Here is a 6,000-nt window from a genome sequence, read left to right on the forward strand (position 1 = left end):
CAGTTCATCACGTTATAGATATATAATCTCTCTCTTTATTATAAAAAAAGTTTTTCTTAGTTCTTAAAATTAATTTTAAGTTTCCAGAATAGTAATTTTTTATTATAATTTTATACAGAATAGTAATTTTTTATTATAATTTTATACATTTTTTTAAGAATAAATATTTTATTTCTCTATAAATTTTACCATTTCTATCTTTGTAAACAATGAGAGAAATAAACTTGAGATTTCTCAAAATAAAGTTCAAACGAACCCTCCCAACGTTGAGCGACAGACATCAGTACAAACAAAATTTTTCAGCCATGTTTATATCGATAAACATGTCAAATTAACTGTATATTAACATTTAATGCGATAGTTACTAAATCTAATACATAATTAATATAATAATTTTTTTATCATATTTTTACATATTAATATTTAACAAAATGATTTTAGAATATAATTATTGTTTAATAAAAATGTCATATTAAATATCAACAATATAATTACATGTTTTAAATTAAATTAAATATTATACTGATTAATTATAAGATATTTATTAAATGAAATTGGTTAAATATTTATAGAAAATACTAATAAAAGTATTATTAAACAAAAATATATATGAATTTAATATCTAAAAGTATAGAACAAAATATGTACTTAAAAAAGCTTATTATTTATAATTATCATTGAGCTAGACTTAAATGTACATTAAAATATATCTATATCTATCTACCAATGTATATAAGTTAATTTCTTAAAGTCTCAGTTGAATTACACTGTGTTATTTTGAATTTTAATATTTATTATAATTAATTAAATTTTTGAAATTTTTTATTTATAAAACATTTTAAAATGACAAATTAAATGTTTAATAGTATAATTTTATTATATAAGTAAAATTGATTGTATACTACTCTGTAATGCTATATTGATTAAATGTATTATATATTAAATTAATTAAAAAAATTGTATTGCACGTTGATCCTTTACGTTATATTTATTAAATATATTATATAATTAATTTAATAAAAGTATAAAATATGTTATCTTAAATATTAATGATAAATTTGCATGCTAATATGTTTTTAAAATATTATATTTATAAACTGCAACATATTTATTAGATGAATGACACTTTGTACATTTTTTTGGCATGATCTGTTTTATCTTTCAAAAATCATAACCAGTAGTCAAATCGCAAATCATCCTCTGATCAGTTGCGTTTGGATACGAAAGCCACAACAACAATAATTCTGTAACTTGATTAGCTATGCAATAATGGAGGACCACAGCATCATTCAACTCAGACCAAGCTTCATTTGTTTCACAACGCTCCACGTTGGTGGTGTCTCTTTCGTTTCTTCTTTGAGGAGCTCACATATTTCATTGATAGCTATTCAAATTAAATTGCTTATAAAGATAGGAAAACACTAATCCATGTTCTGATGACATTGTTGAGAGAATTAATAATAAAAATATTTTGTTAGAAGATGTAAAACTACACTTATTTTCATATTTTGTCGCCTAACTTTTCTGGATATGTAACCCTTTTAATCCTCCAACATACAGACTACATGGGATCTGCCATGATTGTTTGGTGCATGGTTTGCTCGAATAGACCATAATGTTCCAACATCCTACATTTATAGCTTCTGGTTTTGCTTCATATTGATTAATCTAATATATATAAGGTGCCAAAGTTAATGGCTCCTTCACGTGACGGGTAATCGGTATCACATAAAAGTGGAGCAATGGATAATGTTTTTTGTCTAACCTCTACAAGCCCAGCCCAGTTGTCAATTTTCATTGAATTGTTGCCTTCAATTTCAGCTGTTACATTATTATTACATCAATTACTCCATCATTTTGACTTTTTACGCCTCCGACCATTTTCCACAACCACCAAATTAGGTTTTTAATTTATTTCCAAATTACAAAAATTCAACGTAGGAATCGAAAGATTAGGAATATTTTCCTTGCCCATCTTTTTTTTTCCGCTTTTTATTTATGAATTTATTTTTCTTATCACTACTGATACAAAATTAGCATAAAAAAAATCTCTCTTTTAAATATTTAACTCTGGCTGCATTAACTAAGACTAAAATTTAATATCACCAGGTAGACTGAAACAACTACTGTTAATTAATTCGAATTTATTGATTAAAGAATAAAAATTTTGTATTTAAAAAGATAACATTTAGTACAAAAACAAAAAGCACAGTAAAGACATCTTACATATTTGAGTACCACGAGGTGAAAGGTACTAGTACACATGAGGTCTCCATGAAGGTTCTTTTTCATTTTGAAATTGTGTTAGTATTAGTGTAGTACCATTGTACCAAAAACACCAAGTAGTACATGGGGGCAGAGTTGAACTGAGATTCGATAGTACATGCTTGTACTACAAACAAACCATTCCCACCCCTTGAGGCTTGAGCTAATATTATCACTATTATATAGAGTCGAATTGCATCAAACATAAGCTCAAGAGTTATCTGAAAACCCAGTTTAGACACAGTAATATATGATAGGAAGGAAGGTGGTCGATTAGGATTGAGGTAAGTTAATGGATCCGTCAAGAGGAAAGGTTGGAGTGAATAGGAAGAGATAGGACAAAGGCTGGGAACAGGCAGAGCACGAATGGAGCTATCAACAGAAAAATAGCGAAGAAAGGAACTCACAATAATGAGAGGATAAATCTGTTGTGGCTACGCTCATGCACTGCCTCTTCCCTGGCTCTCTCTTTCCTACTCTAATTCCACTTCCTTCTTTCTCTATTTATTTATTTATGGAATGTGCTTCATTATCTCTATTCAAATGGTTCCTATCAACCTGAAAGGTTGGCCTAGTAATATAAGGTTTGATTGTGTTTACATGTGTGTGGTCAATTTATTTAGTAAGAAGTTCCGTCTTCAAACTCTATCATGTGCAAAATTTCCTTGAGTCAGCTACAATCACAAATTGCGAGTGGAAATTAATCTTAAGCTCTTTTTACTTGAGAACACCACGTGATCTGATCGAAAGGCTAAGGGCAGATAGCATCACCTCAATCCTTGAGTAATCTAATCCAATTGCTTCTACTGCTCTATTTAATGCAATATTTTGTAAATCTTGAAATAGCTCTACTGCTCTGTTGGATCATGCATGATCGTTTCAGTTCCATACTTTCACGGTTTTCAGGTTGTGATTATTTTCTAGTCTGATTGTTTTCAGGTTAATAATTGCTTTCATTATGTGAATCTATACCTTCTATTATGGAGATGACATAGATGCTGCCACGCTTCAATCAGCAGCAGTTCACAAGCATATTGAACAGGATGATTCATTGTCAAGATCTTTAGCTTTTCCACACCAATGTGTGAACTGTGAAACAAGATTCTCAACCAAGGTTCTCTGCAAAATGATTGTATATACGGACCAATTGTAGTATAACTCATCTGCCATATTGATGTGAAGAAGAATGAGGGAGTGAATTTGAAGTATTGTGGGTGGACACAAATGAATCAGACATTTCTTATATTCTTTTAGCCCTTTGTACAACGCTACTGACTACTGTATGGTGGCCATTTTGTGTTAAAATCTTAGAAATAATTAAAGAGTGAAACAACATAAGGTTCTCAAGATTTTATCAAACATTAAATCAGCTCATTTGAATTGACGATTTGACGTGCTTCCAGCTAAACCAATTATGGACTAGGCCGGGTTAAACTAAATCTTTTATATAAATTTTTTAAAGTCATTTCTAACAGTAGCCATCCATATGGTTGAACTCTAAATCAATGCTAGGTAGCTAACAGCAAGGAACTTGGATAATTGAATGCAACCATGCAATGAAAGAAAAAATAATCATTAAGAATCATCCTAGTTGCCCCGTAAAGATAATTAACCAAAAACAGCAGCAACAAAACGATATCTTAGTAGTTACACTCCAAATATTTTTTAACACAAAATCAGGGGCGCCCCCACAGAAAGCGTTTAAGGTTTTGGTAAGAGACTTCTGCTCAACCAAACAGAAGAAAGAAAAGAAAGAAGAGAAGCATAAATAAAGTACCTGGAGCCAAACTGCTCAGCCATGCTTTTTGTGACCACAAATCATTTTGTTTCCAATTGAATGAGCAAGCTGGAATCAACATATTACAATAAACAGCTTGATTAACAGAAACATGATACCGAATAATCTTTCTTCTCATGGCTTATTGGTTTTCAACACCATTCTAAAAATATTATCTTCCGTCAAATAAAAGGAAGTTACACGATTGTATCATTCAGACAAGTATGTGGACTCCTTACACTCAACAAGGACAACAGGCTTTAGTTCTACCAGTTTATGGTCCAGTTTTCCAGATTCTATAACCTGTAAATCTTCCAGAAGGATCACATAATGCTCTTCGACATCTCCTGCACTCTTTTGTCCTCCGACCATGGCTGCAACCACCTTCCACCTTTCTGGGTGTTGCTCATCTACCACTGCTAAGGCCATCTCAAACAATTTGTTCTCTTCCCAAGTCCATGCACACAAGCTCTTTGTAAAATCATCCATGTCACTAGCTTCACTCCCTCTGGATCCTAGTAATTCATTCACATTATAATCACTTTGAAGAATAATTCGTAGGATGGTAAACCTGCTGGCATTTTGTTATATATACTCCTAGTCTTAGACAAAAATTTGACACCCCTTATGATGTCCGGGGAGCCAGAGTTATGCAATGCATGCCAAATAGTTATCTTTTGTGTATCTAAAAGGTTTTCTCTGTACCCAAAACAAAAAGTCTTAGCATTATATAAATTTTGTCCCTCAGAAGTCATATCTTTAGAGTATTGAAATAACACATATTGAAGAGAGATGATAAAAAATGGGTTAAAGCCACCGAAATAAGAATCAATAAAAAATAGAATTTTGATCCTCTTGTATGGTTAAATAACATGAATTAGTCACGTTGACGGGAGAAAAATACAAATTTTATTAAGTAAGAAATCATTATAATTGGTTATAACTTGTAGGACTGGTTAATTAAATTTAATATATATATTTTTCTCTCTAACATGGCTATATCACGCTGTCCAACAATGTCCGAGAATTCAAATCCTAAAAAATAGATAAATAAATTAACTCATCATCTATTTCTTGCCCTTGTGAAAATCTAAATTTTTTTAAATGGGACCATCCCAAGTCTGGCAGTAAAATCTAGCAATTGATGTCATGAGGAGCTAGAGCATGTGTCATTTTGAAATGTATATACGTATATATTTTTATATTTTATGAGTGGAATATGAAAGATAAATGGGCAGGAATAATCGCAAACTACCTATCAATTATTTCGTTTTTCTTTCAAATTTCAATACGCTACCTTGCAAGAAAAGGAATTACGATTGAATAATGCTTAATCTTTCTAAAAGATTCGACGCGATTCCATGCCTCACCAAGTATAAATGGGTCACTTTCAAGGGTTAACTAGTGTAAAAAGAGATCTAGAAAGAAAATTAATCACAGAACCGACCTGAAAACTTAGGGCGATGACATGCCACGACTACAAAATCTTTCAATGATTAAATTACATTGACGTTCGGTGATTGTAACTATTTTATGAATATATCAAACATGAGTTTCGTACTGGTCCTTCTCCCTTTCGGTTATTTGATAGTTTAAGGAGGATATTTTCTTTTGAATATAATTATTTGCCGAGCTGAACCTACTAAATTCATTTGTGAGATTTTTATTTTGTACGTATAACATATGGATGACTCGATAATTTAAAAAGAAAAAGAAAAAAAATCTTTTACTTTTCATTAGGTCTCAAGCCTCTCTTGAAACAAAAAATGTTCAATCCAAAAAAGAATAAGGGCAGGGCTTTCGCCTTGATATTATTGAGAACGAGTTAGCATGCAGTCATGTAAATAACATATATAAACACGCATCAGTCGGTCGTATGCTATCCCAACTTCTTCCTCTGCCTAGAGTCTTACGCAAAACATGAAACATCATATTTTCAGTTAGTGAATTAAACCAAC

Source organism: Abrus precatorius, unplaced genomic scaffold (assembly GCF_003935025.1).
Source record: "Abrus precatorius isolate BTA unplaced genomic scaffold, Abrus_2018 Scaffold3, whole genome shotgun sequence".
NCBI classification, from domain to species: Eukaryota; Viridiplantae; Streptophyta; class Magnoliopsida; order Fabales; family Fabaceae; genus Abrus; species Abrus precatorius.